Source organism: Symphalangus syndactylus, chromosome 16, assembly GCF_028878055.3.
Source record: "Symphalangus syndactylus isolate Jambi chromosome 16, NHGRI_mSymSyn1-v2.1_pri, whole genome shotgun sequence".
NCBI classification, from domain to species: Eukaryota; Metazoa; Chordata; class Mammalia; order Primates; family Hylobatidae; genus Symphalangus; species Symphalangus syndactylus.
The window spans coordinates 19,620,117-19,637,604 of NC_072438.2; the positions used below are offsets into that span (position 1 = coordinate 19,620,117).

A 17,488-nucleotide genomic window follows, 5' to 3' on the forward strand; every position below is an offset into this window, starting at 1 on the left:
CATTATATTTTGTGCTAGGCAGAGGTATTCTAATCTTTTTCATTTCAGGAAAGGTAACCAAAACAAATATGATGACTACCATGGATTCAGAAATATCAGAGTGCCAGGCTCTGATCACAGGGCTTTGCAGATTTTTAACTCAGCTAACACTCATATCAACTAAGTAATATAGACTCTATTGATATATGTTCACAGTCTTATGTTAGTATCACAACCAATTAATATCACCCACATTTATCTGATGAGGAAACTGAAACATAGTGTATTCAGTAACCTGCCTCAGGCCACACACATAGCTGGTAAAATATGGTACTGTGATTTGACCTTGGCACTCTGACTCCAGAGCGAAACTCTGAACTACTCCAAGATACTAGTGATGCTTCATCCATCATTTCCCAACCTGTAGGTGGAAGATCAAACTTCTGACTTAAAATTTGTAACTTTTCTCATCCTTTTTTAAAGTGTCATATCCCTGCTAAACATTTTCATTTACAGAGCACATTTACCATAATTCATTTATTTATAGAACAACAGATGGGTGAAACAAATAAAATTACCTTTCTTCAGTTCACAGGTTAAAAACTGGGTTTCAGGCTCAGAGTATTCAAGAGGCTCACCTGGGGTTATACCAGCAGTTAGCAGCAGACCTGAGACCAAAACCCAAGGCACACAAGATGCAAGGATCCTCAACTCATATGACCTCTGTGGTCCACGTGCTTATTTTGAGTTTTGCTATTTGAGTGAGCTATGTTTACAGATGTCTTGACCAGTGTGGGCTGCTATAACAATGTCTTATAGATTGAATGGCTTATAAACAACAGGTATCTGTTTCTCACAGCTCTACAGGCAGGAAATCCAAGGTCAGCATACCAGCATGGTCAGATTGTCATGAGGGCCCTCTTTCAGATCGCAGATGGCCACCTTCTTGTAGCCCCACATGGAAGGAAGGAAAGAGAGCTATCTAACTCCTCAACCTCTCCTTATAAGAGTACTAATCCCATTGATGAGTGCTCTACCCTTGTGACCTAATTACCAGCCAAAGGCCCCACCTCTGAATATCATCACATTGGGATTAAGGATTCAACATGTATGAATTTGGTGGGGAGGAATACAAACATTCTGTTCACTGAGACAGACACGGTATAATTTCTAACTTTACCTTAATAAAAAGATAAACCAAAGTGACCCAAAATGTCATAACAAACAAGCCATGACCATTGTGCCACTCGGTTCTTAGAGCAGACATCATGGAAATGGGCCAGATGTAAGGTGATTGCAGTATTTGGAGATACGTAGCTGAAAATAACACTTGCAGCCCCTATGCGCCCAGAAGTTTGTATCTCAAAGCAAATAGAAACAATGGAATGTTCACAGTGCTGACAGCCAGGACGATAAAGGCTGACTCAGTGAGCAGGGGAGAACCTTACTGGAATTCAGTAGCAGAGGTTTTGATAGGCACCATTTAATTAAGTATTATTATATCAGACCCATGGACTGTTAACTCTTTTGTAAGTTAATTCAACTTCCATGTCAGGTAAAATGTGGCTTTTTTTGTGTGTTGGGATCATAGGCCAATCCATATCATGTATCAGTTATCTATAGTTAACATTAATTGTGACAAGCTGTGCTGTTGAGTTATCTCAAGTTATAGGACTATTATATAGCTTTGCTGAAGTTGCACAGCCAATTCAAGAGTAGCTTCAATTGCTAATGAATGTAGTTCCTTTTTGTCAGTCATTTTTCTCTTACACCATTAGCCAACCAATCTATTAGTCATTCCAACTACAAATTCCAAACCTAGATTTCCGTGTTGCCTGACATTTTTCAGAGCTTGTCTGTAGGTATTTTCTCACAGTCTTCTACAAAAGACTTAGAAATAGATATCACTGTTTCCTTTTTAAAATTTAAGAATTCTCTTTTAGAATTCCTAAGGCTGGAGAAATATAGATACTTGCCCGAGGTCACATGAAGAATGCAGCAGAATCTGATCAGAATGCAGGAGAATTTTAACTCCAACTTGAGACTTTTTCTTCTGTCACACAGGGGGTCCTGATTAAAAACAAAAACAGGCAGACAATTCTTCCAATGCCTGAATATACAAAATGCAAATATATACAAAGATGCCTATATATATAAACATGTAAAGAAATTTGGATTCTTCACTACTATGCTCATATTATCTCAGAGCTGGCTGACTCTGTTAATGCCTCTCTATTAATCCTCTTATTGACTATAAGATAAAATAAAGCCCTTACTCCTCAACCTGACTTTTACCATCTGAACCTTGTCTATTTCTGCAGTCTTATCACCAACTCTTTTCCTGTACTCACTGCTCCTTCCATCACACAGGATGACTTATAATTTCAAACCATGTCCATGTTCTCTAGTAATTCTTCCTGCATTGTTCCTCCAGACAGCCTTGCAATCCCTTTTCCATATGCTTGGTTAAAACTTACTGTTCATGATTACTCAGATCATTTGTCAACTAATTAAGTATACCCTTTGGATTCCATCTTTGTGCCATATATAGTGGTAGGCCAGGGGCATTCAATCTTTTGGTTTCCATGGGCCACATTGGAAGAAGAAGAACTGTCTTGGGCCACACATAACATACACTAACACTAAAGATAGCTAGTGAGTTTAAAAAATTACAAAAAAAACCTCATCAACTTTTAAGAAAGTTGATGAATTTGTGTTGGGCCACACCCAAAGCCATCCTGGGCCACATGCAGCACACGGGCTGCAAGTTAGACAAGTTCGTGCTAGGCACTGAAGGTCTAGATAGAGTGACCAATTGACCTGGTTTGCCAGGAACTGAGGGAGCTTCTGGGTTAAAGAATGTATAGTGCCAAAAGTATAATAGTCCTAGGCAAAAAGTTGGTATACAATATCTAGAGGACAAATTGACTCCTCAATTTCATCCTCTCATCCCTAGGCATTTGGATATTGCCTCCTCTGGGTTGCCTGGTTCCTGTCCCTGCATTTATCTTATTGCTTTAATTTTTGGTGTATCAACTGTCCACCTCCCAAAAAACTGTGTGATATGGTTTGGTTTGGCTCTGTATCCCCACCCAAATCTCATCTTGAAGTATAATTCCCATGTGTCCAGGGAGGGTCATTATGGGAGGTGATTGGATCATGGGGGCGGTTTCCCCCATGCTGTTCTCATGATAATATGAAAGCGCTCATGAGATCTGATGGTTTAAAAAATAGCAGTTTTCCCTGTGCTTTCTCTTTCTCTCCTGTTGCCTTGTGAAGAAAGTTCTTGCTTCTCCTTTGCCTTCTGCCATGATTGCAAGTTTTCTGAGGCTTCCCCAGCCATGCAGAACTGTGAGTCAATTAAGCCTCTTGTATTTGTAAATTACCTATTCTCAGGTAGTATCTTTATAGCAGTGTGAAAATGAACTAATACAGAGAATTGGTAACAGGAATAGGATACTGCTATAAAGATAACCTGAAAATGTGGAAGCGAATTTGGAACCAAGTGACATGCAGAGGTTCGAACAGTTTGGAGGGCTGAGAAGAAGACAGGAAGGTAGAGGAAAGTATGGAACTTCTTGAGACTTGTTGAATGGTTTTGACCAAACTGCTAATAGTGATATGGACAATGAAGTCAAGGCTGAGGTGGTGTCAGATGGAGATGAGGAAGTTGTTGAGAAATGGAATAAAGGTAATTCTTGTTATGCTTTACCAAAGAGAATGGCAGCATTTTGCCCCGGGCCCTACAGATCTGTGGAAATTTGAACTTGAGATAGATAATTTAGGGTGTCTGGCAAAAGAAATTTCTAAGCAGCAAAGCATTCAAGAAGTGAGCTGTATTGTTCTGAATGCTTTCAGTTATATGCATTCACAAAAAGATGGTTTCAAATTGGAACTTATGTTTAAAAACAAAGCAGAGTATAAAGGTTTGGGAAATTTGCAGCCTGACTATAAAGAAAAAACTCATTTTCTGGGGAGGAATTCAAGCTGGCTGCAGAAATTTGCATAAGTAATGAGGAGCCAAATGTTAATAGCCAATTCAATGGGGAAAATGTCTCCAGAGCACGTCAGAGATCGTAACAGAAGCCCCTCATATTACAGGCCCAGAGACTTAGCAGGGAAAAATGGCTTTGTGGGTTGGGCCCAGGGCCCTTCCTCTCTGTGCAGCTTTGGAGCTTGGTGCCCTGTACCCCAGCCACTCCAGCTGCAGCCATGGCTAAAAGGGGCCAAGATACAGCTCAGGCCATTGCTTCAGAGGGTGTAAGCCCCAAGCCTTGGTGGCTTCCACGTAATGTTGTGTCTGTGGGTGCACAGAAGAGTTGAGCTTTGGAAACTTCTGCCTAGATTTCAGAGGATGTATAAAAATGCCCGGATGTTCAGGCAAAAGTCTGCCAGAGGGGTGGAGCCCTCATGGAGAACCTCTGCTAGGGCATTACAAAGGGGAAATGTGGGGTTGGAGCCCCAACATCGAGTTTGCACGGGGGCACTGCCTGGTGGAGCTGTGAGAAGGCTGCCATACTCCAGACCCCAGAATGGTAGATCCACCAACAGCATGCACCATGTGCTTGGAAAAGCCACAGGCATTCAATACCAGACCATGAAGGCAGCTGCAGGGGCTGTACCCTCCAGAGCCACAGAGGCAGAGCTTCCCAAGGTCTTGGGAGTCCACCCCTTGCATCAGTGTGCCATGGATGTGAGACATGAAATCAAAGGAGATTTGGGAGCTTTAAGACATAATGACTGCCTGGCTGAGTTTCAGACTTGCACGGGGCCTGTGGCTCCTTTGTTTTGGCCAATTTCTCTCATTTGGGAAGGGAACATTTACCCTATGCCTGTACCCCCTTTGTATCTTGGAAGTAACTAACTTGCTTTTGATTTTACAGGCCCTTAGGTGGAAAGGACTCTCCTTGTCTCAGATGAGAATTTGCACTTAGACTTTTGAGTTAATCCTGGGTTAAGATATTGAGGGATTGTTGGGAAGGCATGATTGGTTTTCAAATGTGAAAAAAAAAATGAGATTTTGGAGGGTCCAAGGGCAGAATGATATGGTTTGGATCCCTGTCCCCACTCAAATCTCATCGCAAATTGTAATCTCCATGTGTCAATGGAGGAACCTAGTGGTAGGTGATTGGATGATAAGGGTGGTTTCCTCCATGCCGTTCTTATGATAGTGAAGAAGTTCTTGTGAGATCTGATGGTTTGAAAAATGGCAGTTTCCTCTGTGCACTCACTCTTTCTCCTGCTGCCTTGTGAAGTAGCTCCTTGCTTCTCCTTTGTGCTATGCCATGATTGTAAGTTTCCTGAGGGCTCCCCAGCCATGCAGAACTGTGAGTCAATTAAATCTCTTTTATTTATAAATTAACCAGTCTCAGGTAGTATCTTTATAGCAATGTGAGCATGAACTAATATGCTGTGAAACACTGAAGGCTAATGGTGGAGGAGGATTATGTACCTTCTTTACTCATCCCAGATCCTGGCTCTGAGCCTATATATAAGAAGTGCTCATTGAATATTGGCAAATGATTTTGCAGAAAAGACCTTATATTCTTTCAGTGGACACTCAGGAATTGGATAGTGCATGCGTTCTGTAAGATGGGAACCATCAGTACCCTGATATATTGAAGGGTCATTTCCTGAACCCAGATATGCTCCATTCTCTCAGTTTCTTTAGTTGTATAGAAAAAAACAAGTTTGGATGAGATCACTTCAGACAGTACATAAAATGGCTATTTCTGTTTTTGTTTGTTTGTTTTTGTTTTGTTTTTATTTTGTTTTGTTTTTGAGACGGAGTCTTGCTCTGTCGCCCAGGCTGGAGTGCAGTGGCCCGATCTTGGCTCACTGCAAGCTCTGCCTCCCAGGTTTACGCCATTCTCCTGAAAATGGCTATTTCTGAAAAACACATAAAGAAGGTGAATTGCTGAGAGAAGAACTAGAATGAAGAATAAGAGCAGTGGGGAGGTGTATAATAAGTAGTGCAATTAATGCTTTTTATATTCAATATGTAATTATAGCAGTGATACAACGATTCTTAGAGAAATGGCTAAATCTACTCACAAAAATGGCAACTTACTCAGAAGGTTTTAGAGTCAAGTTTCAGGAAATAAATCAAGATAAGAACTATTCCAAACTTATACAAACTGTTCCAGAGAACTTGGAAACAGATGACTCACTTGAACTTATTTTATGAAGCTGAGATAATCTTGGTATCAAACCAAGCCAAGACAGATGATAAATGAAAATTATATAACAATTCAAGTCATGGACATAGTTGTAAAAATTTTAAACAAAATATTAACAAATTGATTCCAGTAATATATGAAAGATTCAGGACTCATTTGGGTGTATGCCAGGAATGCTGGTATAGTTTAATATTAAAAAATATTTTAAAGTAATTATCTTCATTAGTCCATTAAAGGAGAAGAACCATAAAATCACTTCAATAGATTCAAGAAAACATTTGCTAAATTAATTTTTTAATAGAAAACCTAAGACATTTAGGCAAAAAACATATAGGCAAGCATTTTAATAATCCTGGATTATAAATACATACAACATAATGAACTCTACATAAAAGACAGCTTAAAATGTGAAACAAAAGATCATAAACTGTAAGAATGTATTTTCAATGTGTGTAACCAACAAAGAACTAACATCATCAGTTTACATAAATCCTGGACCATACCTCTGTTTTAGTACTAACACATAAATGTATAGAGTTGCTTTTTTGCTTGTTTGTTTTTAGGAGATGATGAGCTCCTGGGCGAGACCTGGGTTTGTGTCATTTTGCATCCGCAGCACTGAGAAGAGTACCTGGCACTTATTGGTGCACAGACAATGTTTACTGCATGATTAGAAGGTTTAACCGGAAAAACCTACTAACCTCTGGTATGAGTGGTCCACCATATACAAGACAATGTGCTGAGTCACCTTCAGTGGTTTATAAATGGTTAACCATTCACATCATTCAGGGCTTTAGGCTGAAACAATACAAACTCCACTAGACAGTTTAGGATGCTATGACAAAATGCTATTGATTGAGTGGCTTAAACAACAGACACATTTCTCACAGTTCTGGAGACTGAGAAGTCCAGAGCAAAGTACCAGCAGATCTGGTGTCTGGTAAAGATCCACTTCCTGAAGGTTTCCAGATGGACATCTTCTCCTTGTCTCCTCATATGACTAAGAGCAGAGAAAGAGGAAGCAATTTCTTTATAATTCTCCTTACAAGGGCATTAATCCCATTTATAAGGACTCCACCTGTATGATCTAATCATCTCCCAAAGGCCGTACCTTCTAATACCATCCCATTGAGCATTATGGTTTCAACATGTAGGTATTTTTTTGAGTTGGAAGGGGACATAATCATGCAGTCCATACCACAACCAAGTGAATGCTTCTTTAGGCAGAAAAAAAAAAATCCTTACTGAAAAGATAGGGAGTGATTCATAGATCTCCAGGAAGATTGGAGAATCAGGCTCAAAAGAATAGAAATAAGGAGAGGCTCCTAAGCCAGAACCATGGCACAAATGAAGCTGCAGACTTAATCTAGTGAAGGCCTGAATGCTGTTGCCACTGCTTCCAACACTGCACATGAGATCTCCACTGTGCTGTGGGCCATCCCTGGTAGCTGATTCTCCTACTGCGCCTCCTGCCCACAAGAACATAAAAGTCTCCATTCCTAGGTCTTTTCTATCCCTAAGACCAGACACGTTCCTTAGCTGGTAGGCAAGGTTGCAGCCCTTTATATTTTTCTGAGGGATTGGAAGGTTAAATCTTGGTCTCTATCAACCTATAATTAGGGACACGATTTGTCTGTATGTAGGCACAGGCTTCAGGTGCTTTGCAGTCCGTGAAACTTTATATGTCTACAACATAGCCTTTCAGCTTTTGGACACTGAAACCCCTTTTTTTCTAGGTTTAAGAGTATAGTCTGAGTTCAGATGAAAGAAAGGGGTTCTCAGATTTCTTTTAAGAGTCTGACCTCAGCAATAACCGTCTTAAAACTCCAAGGTTCTCAATTTGGGTGGGAATTCCTCCCGGGAATCATTTAGAAATGTGTTGTGAAGTCTGTTTTTTGTTATTCACTTTTAGATCTTACTATAATTTGATGTGGGGAGAAAGAGAAGTGAAACAACTCACAATACACACAACACTTTATGAAGCAAAGACTTGTCTTATCTCATGCACACATCTTCTGAACACTTACCATCACCTTCCCTGGGGTGAAAGCCCTCACTGCATGGCTGCTGTCACACTCTATGTGGGGGCCCAAAGCCAGGCTAAACAGTCTGTTGGGGAATTTCAGAACCAAACTTTGTTATTGCACTTGGCAAGGAGAAGGGAAAATAGCTTGATCTGGAAATATGTAGACCTGGATTATAGTCTATTGCATTTAAATTTCTCTTGAATTGAAGGGACTATCTGAGACTGGGCCAGGCTCCAGGGCTACAGGCTTCAGAAGACCACTGGCTCTCTACTGCTTACCTAATCCCATATGTCTGGGGGGCAATTTCATCATCATTTGAACTTAATAGCATCTTCATTTATTTTATTTTCAATGCTATTTCCGTGTGTGTTTGTGTGTGTGTATATTAACACAGTAACCTTTAGATATTATGTAGCTAGAAAGGTTTTATTCAATAAAGTTATTTTACATCCTAGGGAGACATGTACTTTACAACACTAATGGTCATTGTGTTTACAACTGTAACCCATTTTACTGACCATATTATTTGCTCTGAGTAAAAATATATGTATATATAAATATACATATAAACTCTACTGAATAAGTATTATCTTTGATCTTAGAATTTAAGCTTTTTCACAACATTGTTTATGGAATTGTATAGTAACTAGAATTCCTAGCTATAACTTCCAGCACTCTTTTCTCTATAGAAGGAATAAAAAAGTCATAATAAGAATAACTAATGCTTACATAGTGCTTGGTGGTTTATGAACATTTTCAAATCTTACATACCAATGAAGTAGGTATTACCAATGTGCCACTGCAGTTTATAGTGTTTGAATCATTTGAGCAGAGCAATGAGCTTACACCAATTGGAGTCAGGATGTCACACCAAGTCTTGAGCCTCCCAAACCTGTTCTCATCACTGCATGGCAATTGCTTTCATCAAATAATATTTTGAAAATCCAGTATCTTCTTCCTACGGTCATTGAGCATCTTTCAACTTGAGGAGGAGAAAACAGAATAAAAGCATCATATAATTAGATCAGAAAAATACAGAAAAATATATTTTTCTTTTTACTGTTTATATGCAAATGTTTGTTGGAGGACATCATCCAAAGTGAAAGGAGAAAAATGTTACTTGAAACCACAATGGTAACAGATATAAAATCACTAAAGGGCAGCTGTGGACACGTAAGTGTGTGGAGTAAGCGTTCTCATTCGTTTGATGGTTTCCTGAACTGGGGGTGATTTGATCAGCACATTGGAGGAAGGTGGAGGGAGATAACACAATCGCTGTAATGACCTAATTTTCCAATAAAAGGGTGTTCAGACTCCCGGAAGAAAACATTGTAGTATATAATGAAAATAAGCTGCAGTGCTGATGAAAACAGTATCATTGGTGTCGCTTTTCCATATCCAAGGGAAAACCTGGAGATTTATTGCTTGGATCTGACCTAGCTCATATCACCAAAGTCTGATCTTTTCAATACATTTACCATATGTGTAAGCACTAATCTTTTTAAAAATAAATAGAACTTCTACGGGTAAAACGTCAACATAAAAATAAAATGAAATAACCATATATGACTCATCACTTTTATAGTTTCTGTTTGTTGGTTGGTGTTAGTATTTAAGTGGTTGTCAACAATTTTTGCATACAATAATTATTACACATTTAATCCTGATAAAATTCAGTTAGGCTTTTATATATATATATATATATATATATATATATATATATATATACACTCATATTCCTATGCAATTATTATTATTGTCACTTAAGCAACGATAATAGAGACTGGCAGCAGTTAATTGACTTGCCAAATACAACAAAGCTGGAATTCCACCCTGCTTCTCTGACCCCAAATCCCGAGTTCTTCGAAATTCTTGGTGCTGCCTGTTTTACAGCATATCAAGATTTCACTACAGTACAAAGTAACCCAGTCAATGACCTTTCTCCTCAGTTTTCCTGTTCACACTAAATATGCCATAAATATAGAGCCCCTTCCTGCCATATCCTCTAGTAACCTTAGTCATATTGCTTTGAGCCAAAGACTTAACTAACTCTGTTTTCAGGGCTCAGCCATGGAATAAGTTTCATCCGTGTGGCTGGTTCGTATTTCTGCTATTCATTTTTCCAAAATCACTAAGTGTCATCTTTGGTCCTTTCGAGTTTAGAGAAAAAAAAAAAAGCAAGAATTTCATTTAGAGTGTGACCTAGAAGTAAATTATGTTTCTTAATGGGTAATAATCATGAAATAAATCTGATTTTTTAAAACTTAAGGTTTTGAGCCAATAAATCTTAAATTATATGACTGCAGAGCAGAGTACAAGGGCAAGTGGGTTGGCCATATAAATGTTTTGCAAATACAGAGAAAAAGCTAAGTTAAGTTTTTTAGAATTATGTCAGTCATGAGGTATTTTTCCTTAATTTCTTTCTGATAATGTTAGCTACTGTTATGTGCAAACAGAAAAAAACTGAATGCACATAGTGTAAGTAAGCAGACATCAACAACAGCTACAAAAACAAAAGCAGTGACAGTTTGGTTGAAAAGCTGTCTACTAACTACCTTCTCTCTGGTTGAAAGGCTGTCTACTAACTACCTTCTCTCTAGTGCCCATCATAATAAGATGACTTTTATACACCATGTGGGCATCAAATCACATTTTCTGATAGCAAATACTTTCTTATTTTACATGATGAAATTAAATACATGATAAAACCATTATATCACAGAATTCTATAAAAACACTCTGAATTCCAGGAGTGTTATCACATAAATGGGTTTCTGGTCCACTGAACTAGATATTAAATATATCTTACAGTGGTGGTGGTTTATAGGTTTATAGTATGCAATGTGCTTTTTGAAATCAGGACTTTCCTAGAAAATCAGTCAGATAAGATCATCCTTATATGTATAAATTGAGGATGAAAATATAGTTACCCAGAAGACTTTTATCATGACAAAACTTTATGGGGAAGAAAAAAAAACTCTTGAGAAAGTTTATCCTCCTCCTCCTCTTCTTCCTCCTCTCTCTCTCCCTCTTCTTCTCCCTCTCCCTCTCTCTGCTTCTCTTTGTTCTTCTTCTTTGTGTAGGAGTCCAAAGCATTTAGCATCATCACTGGGCATATAGTGGATGTTTACAGAAATGTGTATACACAATCTGCTGTTCAAGGGTGAGTTTTGTAGTCTGTATTCCATTTCAAGCCCTGTGTGATTTGTCACTCTAATCTCAAATAGCTTTTTTTTTTTTATGTAGGGTAGTATATGAATGTTGGGCAAACATTAAGTATAAGTGCACAGAGTTCAAGCACTGTGAGAGATGCATCGTGTACAAGTATGGAAGAGAAAATGATGAGAAATCATTAAGCATGATGGCTCTAAGAGTAGCAGACAGAGGATTCAGGCAAGTTGGAAGAGTGGGAGCTATGAGCAGAAAAGCCAGATTAAGGGTATCGTAATACCTAAGGTAAAGTGTGATAAGCCATGTGAACAGAATCAGTGGAAGTCAGCTTGAACAAGCAAAAGGAAACTTAAATCAGTTTTAGATGGCAAAAGTAACAAACTTTCTGCCAGATAAAATAAGGGTCAGCCAATGGAAAAGGGTATTTTAGTATAACTACATAAATAAAGAAGTCTTTAGAAAAAAAGTTTGTGTTGGGAGGCCAAGGCGGGTGGATCATGAGGTCAGGAGATTGAGACCATCCTAGCCAACACGGTGAAACCCCGTTTCTACTAAAAATACAAAAAAATTAGCCGGGCGTGGTGGCAGGCGCCTGTAGTCTCAGCTACTCGGGAGGCTGAGGCAGGAGAATGGTGTGAACCCGGGAGGTGGAGCTGGCAGTGAGCCGAGATCACGCCACTGCACTCCAGCCTGGGTGACAGAGCGAGACTCCATCTCAAAAAAAAAAAAAAGAAAAAAGGAAAAAGAAAAAAGTTTGTGGAAAGAAGACCTGGGTTTGAGAACACTGAATTTGAGGGGCTTGAGGGATACACAGGTAGATCTATCTAATCAGAAATGACTTTGTACTAAGTAACTAGCAACAGTGGGGCTGTAGGGTCAATCCTTCCACTTGCCTTCTTCTCCCATCCGCTTTTCAAGCTAGGCTTTCTTAGATCAACCACGTTGCTGGAAAGAGATATAAATTCTTCCTTTCCAGCCCCTGACTGTGGTGTGATGTTCAGCAATTAAACATGTTGTTAAGATCAGCTTAAAAAGAGTGGCTGCGGTCCTGTCCCCAGTTTTTTGGAGGCTATCCTGGTTTAAGAGGGTTGTCCCAGAGTAATTATTTACAGCACCCCTTTTCTTTCAAAAAAAGAAAAAAATGTCCTGGATTGATCACCTTCGCCATTATTGTCTTCATCATCATCATCTTAGTCATATAGATGATGTTTACTTTGCATGATCTCTAACAGCTTTAAATAGCATTTGCTGCATTATCTGTTTCGACCCTCACAACACCTAAGTGGGCAGGTGGGGACAGAAGTTAACCCCATTTTAAAATAAGGACACTGATGTTTCAGTAACTGCACAGTCGCACAGGTTTTTGGTAGGCAGCAGCGTGTGAATTAGTGTGTTCTGAGTAGAAAATTGTGAGCTGTTTTCACTATACATTCATTTATTAATTTGACACTCTCATCGCCTTTTGACTGGATGATCTCATGGGGGAAAAATCCAAAAACTCATGATCAGTGGGAAGTTATAGATGACACGAGGCAAATTTTAACAGGAACATTTTAAGAGACACACCCTTGGTTCACAAATTCACATTTTCATGCCAGATGTTTCCTCTTACCTACCAAGCTCTTTTCCTCCTTATCGTCTTGAGGCTGAAGTCAGCAACTTTGCTTCACCTCTTCTGGCTGGGCAGGGTAATAGGAAATTTTTTTTTAATGTATCCTCAGGAGGCATCATATTTAAAAGGAAATCCTTTGAAAGTGAACAGATTTTCTAGCAAAGAATCAAAACTTTGACCTAGCACTGAAAACTATTATCACACATGTGAATATTTCCTTTTTGGTTTGCAGAACGTAACTACTAACTTTTCTTCATTTAATTTTCACCAACTAAAATGGGGGTTAGTGACAGCAAGTATGAGGGAATCTAATGCTCTCTTGAGTCTGTCAGATGCTGAAATACACACTTTCCCCATTACAACACCAGGTTCTCTAAGATGAAATTATATTCTCAAATTGTATGAAATGGTTTAAGGGAAAGTACATCTTGCTGCACCTGGAGAAGTCTTTGAGTTTCATTACAAGTTGAACTAGGAAACTCTGAGATCAACCCTTACCTCCGAAGAACGAAAAGTTATTTGACCTTGAACTAAATATTTCCTCTCACTGAGTTTCAGTTTCCTTATCGAGGACTCAACAGTAATTATCGGAGAAGGACCAGATTGTAGATATGTTGTTTGCTGGACATACCTATTTGGTTACAGAAGTATACCCAGCTCAGCCATTATAACCCAAAAGCAGCCATAGGCCATACATAAGTGAATGAGGGTGGCCATAATCTAATAAAACTATTTATAAAAACAGATAGTAGACTGGGTTTGGTCTTTGGACTACAGTTTGCCATTTGCCAACCGTCTTTAAGGGGAAAATATCTACTGCACAAAGTTGTTCTAAGAATGTTATTGACTAAGCTATGTGAATCAAGATATATGAAGTGCATGATAGAAGGTCTGATGTTAAAAATGACAGCTAATTTCTTACATTTTCTCTCAATGTTTTTCTCCCAACTTACTCCAATTCTCCTTGAATGAACATTGAGATCCCCTACAAAATGGCATGCATTGGCTGACATTTCATATCTGTAGCAATTCTTCCTTTGTTTCCTTGTTATTTTACTACTTTGGGAGGCAAAGTTAGAGAACTGAGAATATTAAGTTTTTAAAGCATGAAGCTTTGATCAAATTTGAGCTCCATTCAATATGTGTGTGTGTTTAAAGCATGAAGCTTTGAACGAATTTGAGCTCTATTCAGTGTGTGTGTGTGTGTGTGTGTGTTTAACATTTATTCCTTTTAAAATGGAACTTAAAACAGCCCTTTTAGTGAAATTCACAACATATAAAGAAGCCTGTGATTTAGGCCAAAGGTCCAGTTAACAGCTGTGGGTCTTTGTTTAAATGACAATAATAATGAGGAATCCGCCTCACAGGCATTTATTATTTTAAGCTTGACCTCGTGTGCTTACATTTTATGTCCGTCCCTGCCAGCCTCCATGAGTGAGTCACTAGAACAGCCTCTTCATTTTTCTGAATCAGTGTATTGTCTTCAGAGCTTGCCCTCTTGACTTCAGTTTTTCAACTGCTTTCTTTTCAAATTATCTTACACACCTCTTTTTTTCCCTCAAGTATCTTTAGAGTATTAATGCAAAAGACAAATTACTCAGAAGCACTAAAATATAGTAGATTGAAGTTGAAACACTGAGTTTGCAGTCAACTGGGTACCAATTCCAGGTCTGACTGTATTGCTGATTACCTACATATCCTTAAATGAAACACTTTGCCAGGATAAGTCTTAGATTTCTCATCTATGAAATTGAGATGAAAATTGTTACTCTTCCTACCATCCTACGTTTCCTGTGTGAATAAAATGAACACTAGCTATGAACACAAAACACAAATTTCTTTTTCCCTGATTATAATTATTGCTAAAATCACCAAAAAAGCTATAATTTAAATAACACTTAGTGTGGACCTGGAAGTATATGGATCATTGTGCATAAATTAACTTAGCTAAAATTCATAACTAATGTATCAGGTAAATATTTTTCCTCCCATCTTATAGAGGAAAAATCTAAGAAGTCTAATGTTGAAGTGATATGGCGAAGTCTCACTGTTACTAAATGAATTGGAGTTGAAACTCTGAAATATTAGACTCCAAAGTTCTTTATCTTAATCAAAATGGAACTTAAACTGAATGTAAAACTTTACATTTTTTAATTGCCTCTTACAATATTTTAAAGTTTAAATTTAAAAATAATTATGTAAAAGGTGTTTTCTCTTTAACAGTTTTATTCTAAAAAATTAAATAAGCATAAACACATTATTTACAAAGAAATCTTTTCTCCTCTTGCAATCTTTTAAATTTTATTGTTTTTATTGGATATTTACAAATAATAATTGAATATTTATTAAGTACAAAGTGATGTATGATATATGTATACAATTTGGAAAGATTAAATCAAGCTAATTAACATACCTGTCACCTCAAATACTTATCATTTATTTTTCCTAACTATTGTACCCCTTGACCAACAGCTCCTCATTTCCACTACTCTCTAGTCTCAAGTAACTATCATTCTGCTGTCTGCTTGTATGTGTCTGATTTTTTTAGGTTCTACATATAAGTGAGAATATGTGGTGTCTGTTTTTCTGTGTCTAGCTTATTTCACTTAGCATAATGCCTTCCAAGTTCATCCATGTTGTCACAAATGACATAATTTCTCTCTTATTAAAGGCAGAACAGGCGTCTGTTGTGTATATATATAATATTTTCTTTAACCCTTCATTGGTTGATAGACATCATCATCTGGCTATCATGAATAATGCTGCAATAAATTTGGGAATGCAGGTATCTCTTCAATAAGCTAATTTCAAATTCTTTGCATATATACTCAGAAGCGGAATTGCTAGAACATAAGAGAACTCTATTTTTAGTGTTTTAAGGAACCTCTATACTGTTTTGCATTATGGTTATACTATCTTACATTCCTGCCAAACAGTGTACTAGGGTTTCCCCCTTCCTTCACATTCTTGCCAACACTTGTTATCATTCAGCTTTTCGCTAGTAGCCATTCTGACAGTTGTGAGGTGTTAACTCCCTGTAGGTTTAATTTGCATCTTCCTAATATTTTGTGATATTGAGCATTTTTTTTTTTTACATTTCCATTGGCCATTTCCATATCTATCTTTGAGAAATGTCTACTCAGGTATTTTCCCACTTTAAAAATTCTAATATATTTTGTATATTAACCTCTAATTAGATATATGGCTTACGAATATTTTCTTCCATTCTGTAGGTTGCCTATTCACTCTGTTAATTGTTTACTTTGCTGTGCAGATGTTTTTTAGTTTTAAGTAATCTTACTTTTAGGGCTTAATTCTAAAAAATCATTGCCAGACCAATATTGTATAGCTTTTTCCCTGTTTTCTTCTACTTGTTTTACAGTTTTATATCTTATATTTAAGTTTTAATTCATTTTGAGTTGAATTTTGTATATGGTATCAGAAAAAGTTCAATTTCATTCTCTCTGTAAACAGCTAATTTTCCCAACATCCTTTTTAAAAGAGATCATGTTTTTCTTATTGTGTACTGTTGGCACCTTGGTAAAAAATCAATTGGTCATGAACGTATGGGTTCATTTTTGAGCTTTCTATTCTGTTCCATTGGTCAATATGTCTATTGCATGAAGTATCCTTTTTTATTGCTTCACCTTCAGTCAACGTATGTCCTTAAAGATGAGGTGAGTTTCTTGTAGACAGCGTATTGTTGACTATTTGGTCTTTTTTATTTTTATTTATTTATTTTATGTATTTGGCTACCCTGTGTCTTTTTTTATTAAGGAATTTATTCCATTTACTTTCAAGCACATACAGAATAACTTATTATTGTCATTTAGTGATTTGTTTTCTGCTTATTTTGTATACATGTAATATCCTTATTGTTCTTTAGTTGTATCCCTTTGTGGTTTGATGGGTCTCTGTAGTGATATGCTTTGAATCATTTTACTTATGTTTTTAATATTTATTATATATTTTTATTTTGTGATTACCTTAAGATTTACATAAAACATGTAACAGGCTATTTCAAGCTGATAGTAAGTTAACTCTGATCTCATATGACAACACTATACTTTTATTCTCCCTTATATTTTATATTTTTAATGTCAAAATTTACATTATTTTGTAATTTTTGTTCTCTGGCAATTAATTTTAGCTATAGTTCTTTTAATAGATTTGTCTATTAACCATCACAGTAGAGATGAAATTCCTTTACACACTACCATTTTCAGTGTAGGGTGTTCCGAATAGGATGCTATATTGCTTACGCCATTGAATTTTTCACTTTTATATGTTTTATGTTATTAATTAGTGGCCTTTGCATAGTTTAAATAACTTCCTTTAGTAGTGTCTGTAAGGCAGGCCTAGCGTTGATGAATCCTCTTAGCTTTTGTTTGTCTGGGAATGTTTTTATTTCTCCCTTATTTATGAAGTACAGCTTAGCTGAATAAAGTACTTTTGCATGGCATTTTTTTTTTCCTTAAGGATGTGTTGGAATATATCATCCCACTTTTTTCTGTCCTCCA

The 17,488-nt window shown here is 37.3% G+C and overlaps 1 long non-coding RNA gene across 1 annotated transcript in view; it reads right to left on the reverse strand.

Moving 5' to 3' along the window:
• Nucleotides 1-6,875: 6,875 nt before the first annotated feature.
• The window catches only part of LOC129464511 (uncharacterized), a 28,501-nt gene continuing 17,888 nt past the window's right edge, over nucleotides 6,876-17,488 (reverse strand). Inside the window, exons 2-4 of the long non-coding RNA XR_008651620.1 lie at nucleotides 12,969-13,035; nucleotides 9,032-9,167; nucleotides 6,876-7,158 (exon numbers count right to left, since the gene is read on the reverse strand). This is a non-coding gene — a long non-coding RNA (uncharacterized lncRNA). The remainder of the gene's footprint in view (nucleotides 7,159-9,031; nucleotides 9,168-12,968; nucleotides 13,036-17,488) is intronic.